At 41.1% G+C, this 20,484-nt stretch overlaps 1 pseudogene; it reads right to left on the bottom strand.

Moving 5' to 3' along the window:
* Nucleotides 1-717: 717 nt before the first annotated feature.
* On the bottom strand, nt 718-837 carry LOC134912922 (5S ribosomal RNA; annotated as a pseudogene).
* Nucleotides 838-20,484: the final 19,647 nt, after the last annotated feature.

Below are 20,484 nucleotides of genomic sequence, written 5' to 3'. Positions count from 1 at the left end.
CGTCTGGGTTATGTATAGGCTGAGGCAGATTGTCAGTCATTGCGGCGGCCATCTTATTGGAGTCTTAGTCACCCAGGACATATAGCAATGCTGAGTTTCCTTATGGAAACAGCTCGCACATATAAGAATAAAGAGAAACATGTATTAGTGTCTATTTCAACAGATTTTTGTTATTCTTATACTATTATCTAATGGTTTATTTTTGGAGGACCGGTAATGATCTAAGTGGAAGTTGCTATAGAAACGGGGTATTTATACTTATACAACCAGAGGGACGTTATGGATTAATCTTGGAATTAATCCATATAATACTGTTTCTATATAGTTCGATCTCATATTGTAGCATATATGAGGATAAATTGAACCCATTTAGGTCTTAGGTGTGGCAAAATATATTATAAAGTATACATAATGAAAGCGTGGAAAATTAGGATAATTTGAAAAAGTGATGGCGGATAAAGATATACAGTTGAAAAGAGAAAATAATAAACAATAATAAGTGCGTATTTGTTAATCTATGTGAGATAATATAAAAGAAGAAGTAGCTAGTGAGGTGATGGTGGTGATAATCGGTCATATATTAGTTATTAGTGACGAATATAGAGATAGTGCATCCGTGTATGACTGATATTAGAGATTATAATAATAGACCTTTGTGCTGTGGTGATTTATACATATACATGTTATATTATTATTAAAAGCCCGACACGGCTCGTTCTTATACAGTACCCAATCTTCGCGAGTGGTTACCCACTTGGTACTGGTTGGGCCCAACACTGCTTAGCTTCCAAGATCGGGCAGGATTGGGCGTGAGGCCAGTGCGGTATGACTGTACCATATGGTGAAATTAGTCAGGCACAGATTATTAAAAGTTTTTATTAAGATCGTGCATATGCTATATACAGAGTTTTACATATAGTGATATTTTAGAAGAAAAAAAGTGAATTGTGCTTGGAAGAGGAGGAAGTAGTTTATCTGTGATCGGAGGATTTTTGAAAAGGGTACTTCTCTTATAAAAATGGTGCGATCTCATATCCCTCGTTGAAGCCCATAGGGTGTGTAGTTTTCAGTTGAAATATCCAGAACATCTCTCTTTGGGAGAGCTTCTTAGCCAAATCTCCACCCCTTTCGCCACTGGTCACGTGTTCGATGGCTTTAAAGGTAATCTCTTCTGGATTAGAATTGTGTTTCAATTTGAAGTGTCTATACAGCAGATGGGTCTTTGATTTGTTTTTGATACTCCGTACGTGTTCTTGTATCCTAATTTTCAAGGTTCTTTTTGTTTTACCCACATATTTCTTGTGGCATGTGCATTCTAGCAGGTAGATCACAGATGTGATATTGCAGTTCATGAATTCTTTAATTTTGAATTATTGAGTGCCGTCCGTATTGCAGAAGGTTTTTCTATTAGGATTAAGGAATTTGCAGATGTTACAGTGTCCACACTTGTAGGATCCAACGCATTTAGGGAGAGAATTAGGGTTTTGCTCTGGTGGGATTTCTCGTAACATGCTAGGTGCGAGAATGTCTTTCAAGTTGCGTGATTTCCGGAAAACCAGTTCTGGTTGGGGTGGAAGGATCTTTTTTAAGATGAGGTCCATCAAGAGTATATCCCAGTGGTTTCTTAATGAAGTCCTAATAGTCTGTTCATGACAACTGTAGGTAGTTATGAAGGAGAGCGACTCCTTTTTAGCCGTATTGTCCTTGTATGTCAGCAGATTCTCTCTCTCCAAATTCCTTGTCTTAGTGACTGCTTCATCTAGTATGGCTTTCGGATAAAGTTTTTCCTCAAATCTTTTTCTGTATGTTCCAAGTTGTTCCTCGCAGTCTTCCTTTTTATGGCAGTTCCTCTTTATTCTATGGAACTGTGAATAGGGGATGTTGTTTTTCCATTTTTTAGAGTGATTGCTCTTATAGTGAAGGTAACTGTTCTTGTCCACATCTTTTATGAAGTTTTTTGTGGACACTACCTCTTCCTCTCCAGTTAAAATCAGGTCTAGGAATTTGATGGCTTCTTTGTTCAAATTGTAGGTGAATGATAAGTTAAAATCATTAATTTGTAGAAGTTTAAAAAAGTCCATAAATGATTCTGCGCTCCCATCCCATACGATCAAGATATTGTCAATGTATCTTTTATACATGACGATAGATTCCTTAAAGTGCTGTGTATTGTATATGTGCTTCTCCTCCCATTGTCCCATGAATAAATTTGCAAAACTGGGGGCAAATATAGTCCCCATTGCGGTGCCACACCGTTGCAGATAAAAATTGTCTAAAAACTTAAAATAATTCCGGCTTAAATGAATTTCATTAAATCACAAATAAAATTCCTATGGGGTTCAGTGAGGGAGTTGTCTTTGTCCAAGTATTCTCTGCTTGCCTCAATTCCCTTTTTGTGCTCAATACAGGTGTATAGAGATTGTACATCAATGGTTATCCATATATATGACTCTTTCCATTTCACATTCTTGATTTCATTCAGGACCATGGTGGTGTCTTTGAGATACGATGGTAATTTCTTGACATACGGATTTAAAAACACATCCACATACTTTGATAGATTAGATGTAAGGGAGTCTATCCCAGCGACGATTGGTCTCCCTGGCGGATTGGATAGGCTCTTGTGGATTTTGGGCAAAAAATAAAATATGGGGGTCGTGGGGTTGGATTGAATTAAAAATGAGAATTCATCCTTTGTGATGACATCGTTTCTCAGTCCTTGTAGGAGTAGGGACCTTAGTTCATCTATATATAGATCTTTCGGGTCGTCTGACAGCACTGTGTAGGAGTTGGAATCTCCTAAGAGTCTCTCTGCTTCTTGTATATAATTGTCCCGATTCATAATCACCAACCCCCCCCTTTGTCAGCTGGTTTTAAAACAATATGAGTATTGTTCTGCAGTTTGCGCATGGCTTCTATTTCTCTATTGTGTAGATTCTTGTTAGTCACTGGTGGTGGTTCCGTCTCACACAAGTCCTTCTTCACTACGTCGTAGAAGACACTAATATTACTCCCCTTGGATTCTACTGGGTAATATTTACTCTTTTGTTTGAGTCCGGATTTAGAGTTTGCTTCGTAGTTTGAGATCACAGCATTTTCTTTTTTCATGAAATGTCTCTTAAGAGTCAGTTTCCGCACAAATTTATTAAGGTTGATGAAAGTATCAAATTTATTTAACCCTTCGGAGGGTGCAAAGGATAGTCCTTTACTCAGAAGTGATTGTTCCGGTTTGGTGAGGGTATAGGTTGACAGGTTGAAAATACCTTTATCCCCTGTGTTGGAATTCATAGGTTTCTTTTCTTGAATTCCTTTCCTCCTACCGCCCCGTTTTCCTCTACTTCTGCAAAACGTCTTTTTAGAGGGGAGGCATGTCTGACGTCCTCCTGTGTTGTGCTCTTGGGGTGTTCCTTTGGTCGTGTCCCTCGGCCTGCGGATAAAAAATCATGATCCCCATTAGATTTGAGTCGGTTTAGGGCATTGAATCTGTTATGTGTCCTTACATGTGGTGTTTTTGGTGATTCCGTTCTCCATGCAGGTTTTGTTCTTTGCAGTATCGTCTTCCACTGATACCTTTGATCTGTTTTTTGAGGTTTATCATATGTTTTGAATCTGCTCCAATTCTTGGTGTTCCCCTGTTCGTAGTCCCTTTTGTCTCTGAGAAATTTCTTCTCTTTCCCTCTTATGACTTCTTCGATGTGATCCAACTTTTTAATAAGAACATTATCATAAAATAATAGAACATTTATTTATATAATATAAAAATTTAATTAATTGATTCAATATAAAAATAACTAATTAATTAATATCAGGATGGGTTAAAAGCCGAAGAGCTAATACAAAATAAAAGGTCAGCTAAAAAAAACCTAAATGGGTTCAATTTATCCTCATATATGCTACAATATGAGATCGAACTATATAGAAACAGTATTATATGGATTAATTCCAAGATTAATCCATAACGTCCCTCTGGTTGTATAAGTATAAATACCCCGTTTCTATAGCAACTTCCACTTAGATCATTACCGGTCCTCCCAAAATAAACCATTAGATAATAGTATAAGAATAACAAAAATCTGTTGAAATAGACACTAATACATGTTTCTCTTTATTCTTATATGTGCGAGCTGTTTCCATAAGGAAACTCAGCATTGCTATATGTCCTGGGTGACTAAGACTCCAATAAGATGGCCGCCGCAATGACTGACAATCTGCCTCAGCCTATACATAACCCAGACGATAGTTTCGGATGAGACAGAATGGAACTTAGTACTGAAAGACCTCCACAAAATGGCCGCTATGATGACTGACAATCCGCCTCAGCCTATACGAGCGACAGACGACGACACCGCCCAAAACAGGAAGTGACGCGGCGAACAGAGCGGAAGTGATGCAGAGGTGCATCAACACACGGATCCGCTGACCGGAAGCGTGGCGTAATCGCGCATGCGCAATAAGAAGATTCCGATAAAGGAAGTGGGGCGGAAGTGACGTCGGACCCGTCCCCGGACTATTTTAACAAATTTATCACATTCTATAACTCGTTTTTACTATTCAATCAGTGCCCTGAGGTTATTACTCTGCTCACGATCACTTACTTATGCTTAGGTTAAAAAACTTACACCAAACAGTATTATCAGTCCTCACAGGAAGTGATGTCACAATGATACATTTCTAATTACATGTGCTATAAATAAGAGTGTCTGTTCAGTGGTCCCATACCCCTTGATGAAGTCTGAGTGACGAAACGCGTTGTGTGTACCTCAATTGACTCTCCACTTTGAAAGATAAGCAGCACTCTTTTATCCGATATTTAATTATTTTTTTATTTTTTTATTGTCTTTTATTATATGCCATTTATCTAGTTTTTTTTTAGCTGACCTTTTATTTTGTATTAGCTCTTCGGCTTTTAACCCACCCTGATATTAATTAATTAGTTATTTTTATATTGAATCAATTAATTAAATTTTTATATTATATAAATAAATGTTCTATTATCTTATACGTATCCATCAAGTCTCCTCATATTTATATCTTATTTTATCAGACACTGTTGGTCGCTGAAACCCTTATCCCCCCTTCTACATGTATATATATATATATATGTATATATATATATATATATATATATATATATATTACCGGCAAAATAGGCGGAACCACCGGTGACATGTTTGGGATTAAACTAGTGATGAGCGGATTCCGAGTAAAACTGAGTAAAACTGAATCCGCTCATCACTAGATTAAACCCACCATGTAGCTTTGTTTTCCAGTTTTGTTTTTCAGTTCACTAATGAAAAAGAAATTCAAGACTGTAAACTTTATATTCTATGAATATGCTGCACTATTTTAGTAGTTTTGTTATGGGGGACGGCCACTAGAAAGGACCACTGCTATTTACCATTGGGCAGGTTAACTCTATGTCAAGACCCGATGCTGAATTACATGCACCTATTATAAAATGTAGTATGTGCAGCTATATATAAAGATCCACAGTGTGCTGGCACTTTAATTCAATAGTGGTTCAACATGCTCTGGTGCCCATCCATAGTATAATAAAAGCATTGAAAATTATGGCACTCGGGGGCAGCAAAAGTACAAAATTCTGTGTAATAAATTCAAACGTTTTCAGGGCCGTAGTCCCGTTATCAAGACATTATACCATCTACAGCTGAAAACATTTGAATTTATGACATGGAATTTTGTACTTTTGCTGTCCCAGAGTGCCATCATTTTTTGGATGGACATATATATATATATATATATATATATGTATATATACTGTATATATGTATAATATATATATATATATATATATATATATATATATATATATATATATATTACCGGTAAAATAGGCGGAACCACCGGTGACATGTTTGGGATTAAACTAGTGATGAGCGGATTCCGAGTAAAACCGAATCCGCTCATCACTAGATTAAACCCACCATGCAGCTTTGTTTTCCAGTCTCGTTTTTCAGTTCACTAATGTAAAAGAAATTCAAGACTGTAAACTGTGCATTATACTATTTAATCCAACATATTATATTGTCTTATATTCGGAGAATTCACTGTTACAATCTGCATGATTTCTGGACATTTTTAATTGACATTATATTACGATAGTATTTGGAATAAAATGCTCATATATTTCTTGTTGAAAGATTTGTTACTGTACTGTGACTTTCATGAAAGCATTTTACCAAAATCTATTTCTTTAAAATACTGCTTTATAATTCAAATGACACACTTCCATCATTGTGATGCCTCTATTGTTAGCAATGTACGCCTCAGCATCAAATTAGCTACAGTACTTTTACAAGCATACTGTTATTCCATTTTTAGATCACAGCCTTTTACAGATGTGTCTATAATTATTCTGCATTCTTACTAGTTATGCTGAGACTCTTTAGCACATAAATCCTAATTTGTCTCTATGTCTTTCCGCACAACCCCCTTCACAGATTTATACTTACAAGTTTTTGTCACCCCCTTGAATTAACCATCAAATCACTTTATTCAAAGTAGAGATGTGCGGCGGGCACTTTTCATGTTTTGTGTTTTGGTTTTGGATCTGGATCCTTGCTCGTGTTTTGGATCTGGATTGATTTTGCCAGAACCACCCTTTCGGGTTTTGGTTTTGGTTTAGGATCTGGATGATTTTTGGGGGAAAACACAAAAACCGCTAAAATCACAGAATTTGGGGGTAATTTTGATCCTATAGTATTATTAGCCTCAATAACAATCATTTCCACTAATTTCCAGTCTATTCTGAACACCTCACATCTCACAATATTGTTTTTAGGCCAAAAGGTTGCACTGAGGTAGGTGGATGACTTTGCTAAGCGACACAAGTGTGCGACACAAACACCTGCCCCATCTAGGAGTGGCACTGCATTGTCAGACAGGATGGCAGATTTAAAAAATAGGCCCGAAACAGCACATCATGCAAAGAAGAAAAAGAGGTACAATGAGGTAGCTGGATGGCTAAGCTAAGCGACACAAGTGTGCGGCACAAACACCTAGCCCATCTAGGAGTGGCACTGCAGTGGCAGACAGGATGGCAGATTTAAAAAATAGGCCCCAAACAATATATCATACAAAGAAGAAAAAGAGGTGCAATGAGGTAGCTGGATAGCTAAGCTATGCGACACAAGTGTGTGGCACAAACACCTGGCCCATCTAGGAGTGGCACTTCAGTGTCAGACAGGATGGCAGATTTAAAAAATAGGCCCCAAACACAACATCATGCACAGAGGTAAAAGAGGTGCAATGAGGTAGCTGGATGGCTAAGCTAAGCGACACAAGTGGGCGGCACAAACACCTGGCCCATCTAGGAGTGGCACTGCAGTGTCAGACAGGATGGCAGATTTAAAAAATAGGCCCCAAATAGCACATTATGCAAAGAAAAAAAAGAGGTGCAATGAGGTAACTGTATGACTAAGCTAAGTGACACAAGTGTGCGGCATAAACACCTGGCCCATCTAGGAGAGGCACGCAGTGGCTGAATGTCGAAAGTGGCCCACAATTTTTTGGGCCACCGTCAGCATCTCCTGCACGCCCCTGTCATTTCTCAAAAAATTCTGCACCACCAAATGAATTGTATGTGCAAAACATGGGACGTGCTGGAATTTGCCCAGATATAAAGCACGCACAATGGCCCTCATTCTGAGTTGTTCGCTCGTTGCTGAGTTTCGCTATATTGCGATTAGTCGCTTACTGCGCATGCGCAAGGTTCGCAGAGCGCATGCGGTTAGTTATTTTACTCAAAAGTTAGGTATTTTACTCACGGCATAACGAAGATTTTTCATCGTTCTGGTGATCGGAGAGTGATTGACAGGAAGTGGGTGTTTCTGGGCGGAAACTGGCCGTTTTATGGGTGTGTGCGGAAAAACGCTGCCGTTTCTGGGAAAAATGCGGGAGTGGCTGGAGAAACGGGGGAGTGTCTGGGCAAACGCTGGGTGTGTTTGTGACGTCAAACCAGGAACGAAACTGACTGAACTGATCGCAGTGGCAGAGTAAGTCCCGAGCTACTCAGAAACTGCAAAGAAATTTCTATTCGCAATTATGCGTATCATTCGTTCGCAATTCTGCAAAGCTAAGATTCACTCCCAGTAGGCGGCGGCTTAGCATGTGCGATGCTGCTAAAAGCAGCTACCGAGCGAACAACTCGGAATGAGGGCCAATATTGGTGGCACAGGAGAGCATATCCTTAAACTACACACACATGGCAAAGCCTGTTAAAATAAGTTGGATAATAATAACCCTTTTATTTGGAGCTGTTATAATAATATGCAGCACTAGGGAGCGTCCCCATCCCCCAACACACGGCAAAGCCTATAAAAATAATTTGGATAATAATAACCCTTTTATTTGGAGTTATTATAATAATATGCAGCACAGGCGAGCGTACGCCTGCACCACACACGGCAAAGTCTGTAAAAATAATTTAGATAATAATAACCATTTTATTTGGAGTTATTAGAATAATATGCAGCACAGGCAAGCGTACCCCTACACCACACATGGCAAAGCCTGTAAAAATAATTTGGATAATAATAACCCTTTTATTTGGAGCTATTATAATAATGGGGGTAATTCTGAGTTGTTCGCAGCAGGAATTTTGTTAGCAGTTGGGCAAAACCATGTGCACTGCAGGGGAGGCAGATATAACATGTGCAGAGAGAGTTAGATTTAGGTGGGTTATTTTGTTTCTGTGCAGGGTAAATACTGGCTGCTTTATTGCAGATTGAACACACCACACCCAAATCTAACTCTCTCTGCACATGTTACATCTGCCCCTCCTGCAGTGCACATGGTTTTGCCCAACTGCTACAAAATTCCTGCTGCGATCAACTCAGAATCACCCCCTATATTTACACTGCAATTTAGATTGCAGATTGAACACACCACACCCAAATCTAACTCTCTCTGCACATGTTATATCTGCCCCCACTGCAGTGCACATGGTTTTGCCCAATTGCTAACAAACTTGCTGCTGCGATCAACTCAGAATTACCCCCAATATGCAGCACAGGCGAGCATACCTCTACACCTGACCACACAGTGCAAACCCTGTAAAAATTATTTGGATAATAATATAAGTATATAACTCTTTTATTTGGAGTAAATAATATACAGGATAGGTAAAAGATCACACAGACACCCTATATTCTGGTTCTTTATATTTCATAAATATATATTTGTCCTTTCCCCTTTTATTCCATATCATGGATATATATCCCTTAAATCTTGGGAGGTGCTCCTGGGAATGGTATAACTGTAGAAAACTAGAAGAAAAAGAAAGAATTCCCTTTTGCGGGCACACACGGACAAATGTATCCTCTCATAGTCAAATACCCTAAGGTAGATGGGCAAAAATTATTAAAATATAACCTTTATTATTGTCCTTAAAACATACGCAAAATATGGTGTAAGTGTAATTGTGAAAATAAAATAAAGTGAATTTAAAAAGCTTGGTCACTGTATTCATTTTGAATTCACTATCTCTCTTATCCTTCAGAATGTTTCAATATTTGTTGCAGTATCAGCCTCTAGCTGTTTTTTACTGATACATTTATGTTACAAATAGCCATCTGCTATGAATAGTTTGGTAATACCACCTAAATCCTTTCCTTAGTTATGTGCTTGTAGTGTGCGCATCACTACGTAATTGCACCCTTATTTAAAAGGTTAGGTGGTAAAATATATACATAAATGAACTAAAAGTATATCATAGCATCCAGTGTGAATATCTTATGGCCACTTAGGGAGTGCTCTCAATACACTTCTATTCCTATATCAATATTATGCCACTGTATGATGAGATATATATCCAGATATACAATCCATATATAGTAAGAGACTCAAAAATTCCCTCTCTGAGTAACTGATAGATCTGATTAGGATCTTATGATAAATCAGTGAAGAAATTGTGCTTTATTCAATAGCACTATACTAGTTTTGTTGGTAGTGTATTATCGCATTTGTCTGGTCATATGTGTAATCATTGTTGTATTAATTTTGTTTTATACTTTATTTTGTGTTTCTTGGTATACTTTCCGTTCCATCAAAAAAACTAATAATATAGAATAATTAATTTACATCTGACAATCATATGTAGAGACGTTCCCACCTAAATGCTGGGATGCTGCATAACATGCTGATAAATAAATAAATAATATACAGCACAGGAAACCACCACTGGACTTATGGCAGCACAAGACACCACCACTGGACTAGACTTATACGGCAGTACCACTGGACTTATACGGCAGTACCCCATAACTTATACGGCTGCACCACTGGGCTGAACTTATACGGCAGTACTCCTGGACTTATCTGGCAGTACCCCTGAACTTATATGGCTGCACCACTGGACTGGACTTTTACAGAAGCAGCACTGGACTTATGGCAACACAGGACACCACCACTGGACTTATGGCAGCACAGGACACCACAACTGGACTTATGGCAGCACAGGAAACCACCACTGGACTTATGGCAGCACAAGACACCACCACTGGACTAGACTTATACGGCAGTACCACTGGACTTATACGGCAGTACCCCATAACTTATACGGCTGCACCACTGGGCTGAACTTATACGGCAGTACTCCTGGACTTATCTGGCAGTACCCCTGAACTTATATGGCTGCACCACTGGACTGGACTTTTACAGAAGCAGCACTGGACTTATGGCAACACAGGACACCACCACTGGACTTATGGCAGCACAGGACACCACAACTGGACTTATGGCAGCACAGGACACCACCACTGGACTTATGGCAGAACCGGACACCACCACTGGACTGATGCAGCACAACAAAGCACCACTGCACTGGACTTATACAGCAGCAGCACTGGACTTTTGGCAGCACAAGACACCACCACTGTGACTGGACTGATGCAGCACAAGACACCACCACTTGACTGATGCAGCACAAGACAGCACAAGAATGACACATAAGAGAGCAGGTTATCACCCCACGTGCCACACCACTTTCCTGCACAGGCACTAAGACGACACATCCTCTTGCTATACTCTCCAGGACTACAGTGAAAATGGTGGCAACGCGCGGCTCCTTATATGGAATCCAAAACCCGTGATAATCCGACAGCGGGATAATGACGTTTTGCCTAGTTCTGGTTTCCGAGTCTGGCGGGAAGTACCGAGCCGGACTCGGATCCAGGCTCGAAACTTGATGTTCGTGGGGGTTCAGTTCTCAGAGAACCGAACCCGCACATTTCTTATTCAAAGCAATTGGCTCTGCAAAGACTGAAAACAGTAGATAGTTGAAGACCAAAGGATGTGTTATGTGATTGTATAGATGTGTCCGCCTCTACTGTGGCTTCAGTTGTGCCAGGTCCCAGGCAACTTGGCCGCCCCAGCCGTCTTAGTTGCCCAAAATGTGTATCTTATTCGCTTAAATAAAACAACTGCAAATGCCCAAACTACTATAATTTACTAGGCAACACTGATTCATTTGATGTGTGACATTTGTACATCTGTGTGCGAATGCGACTGAATCTGTATATGAAGTGCTACAATGCCTCGGGGACAGGTTTTACTCATGCCAAGTTCCACTGTGCTTCATCTTTAACGTTGTACATGGTTTAACACTAATTCCTGTATTGTAAAATCACAGCCCACCATCTGTAGTACATTGGGCGTTTTGCTGCCACTGCAATATGAATAAAACACATTTAGAAAAAGACGGTATGCTATACCTCTTGGTGCGGCTCAGACATGCTGGGCATCACATGGGACACATTCTGTATACAGTATGTTGCAACTAGATGTCCGACGACTCTACATGGAGATCCAGCATTTGCCTTTAGGCCTTGTCATGGGGCGGTAACGTCCATCTTCAGACAGAGATATCCTTCCCATCCTGTCTCATCCTGCTCTTGGGGGCCGGCAAGTGGCTTGTGCCTTAATTATATTTTTGGTCTAGTTATCACACGGTGCTCTGTAGTAGAAAATTCTTGAAACTCCCTCAGCATATAAATACAAACCTGTGCCAGTGCATTAGGTCAATTTCCTATATCCAGCATTCTCCTATGCTGTGTTTTGCCATTAGGAGTCAGGAAAAATCAGACTTGCTCAGGAGGTATGTGAAAAAAGACGCTATGATTTCTATAGAAATCACTGCCTCTCATTTTCTGTCTCACAATTGAATACCAAAACTCCGCAAACTTGCTCTGGGACCCCAGCAGCACCCCCCTGAGGACTGGTCTGGTACCCCAGCAGCACCTCCCTGAGGACCAGTGTGTGTATGTGTGTGAGTGATCCCGATGTATGTAACCCCCCTGTGTGTGTGTGTGTGTGTGTGTGTGTGTGTATGCCCCCCCGAAACCGGCTGCTGGGAGAACTACATCTCCCAGTAGCCCTTGCACCTCCCTGCAGGCCTGGAGCCTCTCAGCAGCCACCAGAACTACCAGAAGCCCCCTCTGCAGTCGCAAGATGCAGGGGAGATCACCAGAGACCTCCAGACAGGTGAGTATCATTTGTTTATTTTATGTTTTTACACCATGCTGGGATTTTAGTGCTCAAAATCCAACAACCACTTTTTTGTTATAGGATACCATTGGGAACCGGGAGCGCACATACCTATAGTAATCCAAAATTGCTCACAAGGTTAGTCAGGTTTTTTTAACCTCACTAAACCTCATTCCCAATTGAATCTGCCCCTAAGAGTCTACTGGTTTGCAATTACAATATTGTCTGGAATAGTCAGTGTAAGCGTCATCTGAAATACAAACAATTCTGTTGACTTTTTGAGGGGTTGAATACTTTTGGAAGCCACTTGCTACAAGCTCTATCTATCTATCTATCTATCTATCTATCTATCTATCTATCTATCTATCTATCTATCTATCTATCTATCTTCTACACAGCCAATGTAGCACTGACAGATAATTATAAAATTATAACACGTTAATATGTTAATGTGCGTGTAATTTATATTAATCTATCTGATTAATAAGCTATCAATTAAGTAATGTGAATAGACAGCCCTGACTTCATATAATAAAGCCATGAAATGAATAAAGTTCTAATTAGCTGGAGGGGTCAGTCAGAAGAAAGTGCTGCTGATAATCATCATCATTGTGCATTGTTATAGTAGTCTGCCAGTATCTTCTAAAGAAGGTATTTTAAAAGAAAATTCATGGATTTATTTTACAGAATAATTTAATCTGTTAAATTGTTAAAGAATAATTTTCAGGACCGTGTTCAAAAGCAAGGGCGATTAAGAAAGATGAGGTCGTGTGTGCAGGTTCTGTTCGAGTCTCCTCCTCTCTGGCAGTGCTGTAACCTATCTAGTTCAATGGAACAGGGTGCTTTATTCCCGGGGACATATCTAATGCACATGTTCAAATCACCGGGAAAATGGCTGCCACGCCATTTTTGCGGTGATTGCTGTCTGCAGCGCCAGCTGCTGTGGGACTCCGGATTGCTAAGTATAATTACATGGGTGCAGGGTTTGCAATGTGGGCCCCATGGACCCAGAGGCCCGTGTTCACCAGACACCTTGCATCCATTATAGATACGGCAATGTTTCCATGGTGACAACTCAAATTTTGCTCTATTTTTATTTTTCCTTGATTACACAGTTTGATACTCATACAGTATTCTAATAATGTGATATAGAAAGATCAACTCTCCCAACATTCTTACTGGATAAAGCTATAGCCCGAGTAGCAACAGATGAAATGTTCTAAAATTTAGATAAGTAATGAGATCACCACAAAATCGTTCATAGTACTAAAAATATACTGCTTATACATTACCATAATCAGTAATAAAAATAAATTATTTTCCATACATGAATAAGAAAATCAGGAATATATTAAGAGATTAAAATATTTAGCATTTTATTTTGCATGCTAATACAAGGATCTCCATTCTAAGGTTAAAAGATTCAAACAAAAGTAGATTGAAGCCACTGTTTCATATGGAATTAAATACAGTGTAAACATTATATAAGTAATTTATATGCATATACTGTATGTTACAGTGACACTATTCTGATTTGTTTTAAAACAGAGTTTTATTGCTTTTATAAGCACAAAAAGCAGAAGGGGGAACAACACTGAAAAAAGGGACAACACCATAGGACATGTAGTGAGTATACATTAGGCATTACTTAACACAGAGCCATTAAAATACTGATATTAATCTTGAAGAATAGTTTACATGCATCTGAAGTGCATATGGAAGGTTGCAAAACATGTATGTCCAATTGAGGGAAATGGAGAAAAGGGATGAATACTGTATGTACATCGGGTCATGTTAGTAAAGGGATGATGGAAGGAGGCCAATGGTAAGGGATGAAGAAGGTATTTTCCAAGGCTGCCAATATACTCGGTGACAATAAAAGGAGTGAGCATTGCAAGACAAGATGCCCATCCATGCATTTATCAAATAGAAGGAAAGTGAAGGTACTGGTCATAAATAATTCTTATGATATACTTTAGCTTTTATATTTGACACATTTTGTGGATGAGGCAGGAATTATGAGGGGGTCAGGCTATATGTTACCAGTATGTGGCTACCAAGTTTCCAGTTGTGTCTAGGGCATCTGGTGGTAGGCATGAGAGAAGATAAAAGATTTTCTGCCTTGGGACAGTTCCACAATATGTGGGACAGAGTGCCTTGAGTGCCACAATCTCACTAACATACAGTAGGTCAGATGTGGACCAAAATATGGATTGCAGGCTAGTTGGTACCATATAACAACAAAGGAGAAGTTTATATAAAATGTATTTGGTTCATGTACTGTATGTATGGATAATATGGACACATCTTCCCTAATTTGAGACCACTCTTCAACTTCAAGGGTTTCCACCATGTCCTTCTATCAGAGCAATTTACAGGGCTCCTTAATTGGGTTATTATTTTTTGAATAAGAGGACTTACAATATAAAAATAAGGCCTCTGAATGCATTGCCTATGACTTTATATTTTTGCATACACAGAATTAGGGTGAGATTGAAAGTATGAAGGGAAAGTGTAGGGTTGTTGCAAACTGCATCATAAGAAGTTTGTCTTTGAGATCAAGGGCCAAATGTAATAGAGTAAGATTTTCAGAAAATAAAATATTTGGTAAGGTTTTTCAGTTTTTTTTTAAAGTGGCAATAATTTACACTGTAAAACCAGGTTGACCTTGCTGTGCAAATGATTGCCACTTTAAAAAAAACTGCAAAACCTTACCAAATCTCACACTTTTTGAAACTCTCACTCTATTATGTTTGGCCCCAAGACAGAATAGAGCATAGCAGGTTAACCTACAGTATATGATAAGTCAACCTGTACATATTCTAATACTTCTGTGCACTTCCTTTACATATACAGTACAAGCAGTGCTAAATAATTCAGTTGTGTGCAACCAATGGGCCGACACCTACAGTTGGGTTGCAGTGTCCATATTCACGGTCATCTGACAATCAGCTGTCACACTGACATTTTATGTTACGAAACAGTTGTACTCTACTGCTGCAATCAATAAATTCAAAATTCAATGGTCAATGTAATATTCTTCACATTTTATTTGTCACGCTCGGTGTAAGTTGGGGATCCGACAACTGAGTTTTGGCTGAAAGGACAGTTACCAGTGAGGAGAGTAAACGAGGTGGCTGAATGTAATTCCTCCTCATGGGGTGGAGACCAAACTAATTGTTAACGTTGGCCTGAGGGCGTAAAGGAAGAGGCGGACTCCGTAGGAAGGTAACTGTAGTTTTAATGAATACTAGGCTGTACACGAATATTGGAGAAATTGACGAAACTGAAAGGATTAGAGTCTATGGTTAAATGACTTGAAGAGTGAAGCTGAAGAACTCCGGTAAAGAAGAACTGAAGACTGTGATTAAAAGAAGAGGCTGAAGAACTTGGACTTTAAACAAATGAAGACTTGTGATTTGTGATTAAAATACGAGGCTGAGGAACTTGGACTTTGAAGAAATGAAGACTTGTGATTGAAAGACTAGGCTTAAGAACTTGGACTTTGAAGAAATGAATACTTGTGATTTGTGATTGAAATACGAGGCTGAAGAACTTGGACTTTGAAGAAATGAAGACGTCTGCGAGAACTGCTGTTAGCACCTGGAGCTCCTCTATGACCTGGGACTCCGTGAGCGCTTCCATTAGTGCAGGACTGCAGCAGCGTTTAGGTAACCGATAGATGAGAGCAACCAGAATCAGGGCACCAGAAATAACCTGGGTGTTCAGAGCTGGAGAACCTTTCACAAGGAGGTAACTTGAAGCACTGGCAATCTCCCTCTGGGCCAGCCCCCTTTTGTAAGTGGAGAACCCGCAGGATTGGCTGGACACAGAATGGGAACTTAATTGGTAATGCTCCGGTCTCCAACATAGCTGCCTCCACCACAGGAGACATTCTCAGCTGTTAGTACTCAGCCAGCTTTTGACTCTGACACACTATACCGTGTCACACTAGAGGACCTTACCACAGCGACCCCCATTGCAGTGCCTGGCTCTCCAGACCCCTGGCCCTTGGCAGCCGCACATCTGACTAGGATGACCCGCCACCAGCAGCTCCCTGCTGCCGCAGCCGCACCAACCAGCAGGACAGCAACCCCCGGGAGCACCATTTTGTGGTAGTAACCTCTTACGCCGGTCGCTGTCAAGGTTACCGGCTGCACTAAACACTCTTTTGGAGTACACACTGGAGGGGGGACAACTTAGGTAAAATAAATCCAGTTTGTGCAAGGGCCTCCAAATTGCCTCTATTTCCTGCCAGTATACATACGGACTGTCTGACATGACAACTTGGATGCTGTCACTCATATAATCCTGCACCATTCTTTCAATGGTGACAGCATCATATGCAGTGACAGTAGACATGTCAGTAATTGTTGGCAGCTCCTTCAGTCCGGTCCAGATATCAACACTTGCTCCTGACTGCCCTGCATCACTGCCAGCAGGTGGCCTAGGAAATTTTATCCTTTTCCTCGCAGCCCCAGTTGCGGGAAAAAAATGAAGGAGGAGCTGTTGACAGGTCACATTCCACTTGAGTTGACAATTTTCTCACCAGCAGGTCTTTGAACCTCTGCAGACTTGTGTCTGCTGGAAAGAGAGATATGACGTAGGCTTTAAACCTAGGATCGAGCATGGTGGCCAAAATGTAGTGCTCTGATATCAACAGATTGACCACCCTTGAATCTTGCAAAGCTAATGAAGGGCTCCATCCACAAGTTCGAACGGTTGGAGAACCTTACACAACACGGAAATCATTCTCCACTGTGCTTGAGGCAGGTGCATTCCCCCTCCTTTGCCTATATCGTAGGTGGATGTATAGGCTTGAATTACCTTTTGCTGCTCCTCCATGCTCTGAAGCATATAGAGTGTTGAATTCCACCTCATTACCACCTCTTGCTCCAGGTGATGGCAGGGCAGGTTCAGAAGTGTTTGCTGGTGCTCCAGTCTTTGGCACGCAGTTGCTGAAATTCGAAGGTGGCCCGCAATTTTTCAGGCTACCGACAGCATCTCCTGCATGCCCCTGTCATTTTAAAAAAAATTCTTCACCACCAAATTAACTGTATGTGCAAAACATGGGACATGCTGGAATTTGCCCAGATGTAATGCACGCTCAATATTGGTGGCATTGTCAGATATCACAAATCCCCAGTAGAGTCTAAGTGGGGTAAGCCATTGTGCGTTGATGTCTCTCAGTTTCTGTAAGAGGTTGTCAGCGGTGTGCGTCTTATGGAAACTGGTGATACATAGCGTAGCCTGCCTAGGAATGAGTTGGCGTTTGTGAGATGATGGTACTTGTGTCGCTGCTATTGTGGCTGTGGGAGGCAATACATCTACCCAGTGGGCTGTCACAGTCATGTAGACCTTAGTTTTCCCTGCTCCATTTGTCCACAACTGCATTTTTCAGGACACTGAGGATACTTTTCTTAATGTCCCTGTATAATTTGGGAATCGCTTGCCTAGTGAAGTAGAATCTAGATGGGATTTGCTATTGGGGACACAGTACGTCCATCAATTGTCTTAATCCCACTGCACTAATGGTGGATACTGGATGCACGTCTAACACCAGCATAGTTGTTATGGTCTCAGTAATCTGCTTTGCAACAGGGTAACTGCTGTCATATTTCATCTTCCTCGCAAAGGACTGTTGGACAGTCAATTGCTTAGTTGAAGTAGTACAAGTGGTCTTCCAACTTTCTCTCTGGGATGATGATAAACTCCCAGCAGTGGCAGCAGAGGCAGCAGCAATAGGCATACCACTCAAGGATCCTTCGGAGGAATCCCGGTTAGGAGAGGACTCATCAGTCATGCCAGGGACATGGCCTGCAGGACTACTTATGTTCCTGACTGAACAAGAAATTGACGTTGAGGTAGTTAGTGGTGTGGCTTGCAGGAGCTTGGGTACAACAGGAAGAAGGGATTTAGGTGTCAGTGGACTGCTTACGCTCTTACCCAAAGTTTCTTAACTTGACAATGACTTCTGATGAATGCGTTGCAGGTGACGTATAAGGGAGAATGTTCCTAGGTGGTTAACATCCTTACCCCTACTTATTACAGATTGACAAAGGCAACACATGGCTTGACACCTGTTGTCCGGATTTGTGGAGGAATAATTCCACACCGAAGAGGTGGCTTTTTTGGTATTTTGCCCAGGCATGAAAATGGGCTTTCTCCTCCCATGGACAACAACTGTCTCCACCTTGCCTTATTCAAACAAACCACATCACCATCAGAATCCTCATTGTCAACTTCCTCCGCAGCGCCAGCTACACCAATATCCTCCTCATCCTGGTGTACGTCTACAGTGACATCCTCAATCTCAAGATCAGCAACTGAACTGGCGGTGCTCCTCCCATCACTTGCAGAAGGTGTGCAAATGGTGGTAGGAGCCTCCTCTTTCCATACAGTCTTGGGAAGGTCAGGCCTAGACATCGCAACCGCGGACACACTTGGACTCTCCTTGGGGATTTGTGATATCTCTGAACGCACAGTTGTTTTTTCCTGTGCTTTAACAAACTTAATTTGTTAAATTTTTTGAGAGGGAGGAGGGCTTCAATCCTCATGAGAAGCTGAGCCACCAGTCATGAACATAGGCCAAGGCCTTAGACTTTCCTTGCCACTTCGTGTTGTGAATGGTATATTGCCAATTTTACGTTTCTCATCAGACAATTTCTTTTTATTTTCTGATTATGAATTTTGGGCATCGGCCTTAGCAGACGACGTTGATTGAATTGCACCGTCAATGTCACGACTGGTGGCAGCAGCAGCTTCAGCACTAGTAATAGGACCTGGAAGTGGTTCCTGATCTTCCACTATTTTTTCCTCTAAATTGATGTTCTCCATTTCACAGGATAGCACCCCTTTATTATTACAGCAAACAGAACAGTGCCCCTTTATTTTCACAGCACCCTTGTATTCTTACAGCATATGGGAACAGTGTCATTTTATTATAGGAACAGCACCCCTGTATTTTTACTGCATGCAGGACCAGTGTACTTTTATTTTAACAATGGCACTCCTGTATTTTTACAGCATATAGGACCAGTGTACTTTTATTTTAACAACAGCATCCCTGTATTTTTACAGCATACAGGACCAGTGTGCTTTTATTTTAACAACAGTACCTCTGATTTTTTAAAACATACAGGGTCAGTGTACTTTTATTTTACAACAGCACCCCTGAATTTTTACAGAATACAGGGCCAGTGTACTTTTATTTTAACAGCACCCCTGTATTTTTACAGCAAACAAGACAGGGCCAGCACCCCTGTATTTTCACAGCATACAGGAGGACAGTGCCCCCTGCCCCCTGTACAACACAGTGACAGCAAGGACAGGAACACCCATGTACAGCTGCAGCACCCCTAACAGCACATGATACACCAGTGACAGCCAGGACAGCACCCCTAACGGCACAGGGACACCACAGTGACAGTAATAGCACCCCTACAGATAGGGCAGCCATCAGGTGAGGTCTGCGGGGACTTGAGTCCCAGGCCCTTACAGAGAGGGTGGGCCCACCCCAGACTCCTACCACCAATAACTGGAGAACCGTACCAGGCTGCACAACAACAGAGGGATGATGTCCAGGAAAGACTTCTTAAAACAAGCCTTCCCTGTCCATCAGCTCTCCGTGACTCATTCCTGCAGGTCTATGACATCACATATGGGTGGAGTGGTGCTGTAGAAACATTTTTTTGGGGGGCCTTGTCCGTTTTGTCAGTCCTGGGCCCCACAATTTCTGATGGCAGCCCTGCTTACAGAGCACACACTGACCCCACCCGACGCCACCACCTACAGAGAGACAGTGGTCTGTCTTCCTCACTCTCCAAGTCCAGAGTGATAATGGCGGTGACAAGCGGCTGTTTATATGGAATCCAAATCCCGCGAGCATCCGACAGCGGGATGATGGCGTTTTGCCTCGTTTTGGTTTCCGAGTCTTGTGGAAAGTCCTGAGCCGAACTCGGATTCTGGCTCGGAGCGTGT

This window comes from Pseudophryne corroboree, chromosome 4 (genome assembly GCF_028390025.1).
Source record: "Pseudophryne corroboree isolate aPseCor3 chromosome 4, aPseCor3.hap2, whole genome shotgun sequence".
In the NCBI taxonomy this organism is placed as follows: domain Eukaryota; kingdom Metazoa; phylum Chordata; class Amphibia; order Anura; family Myobatrachidae; genus Pseudophryne; species Pseudophryne corroboree.
This window is presented reverse-complemented; position numbering and strand designations above follow the sequence as displayed.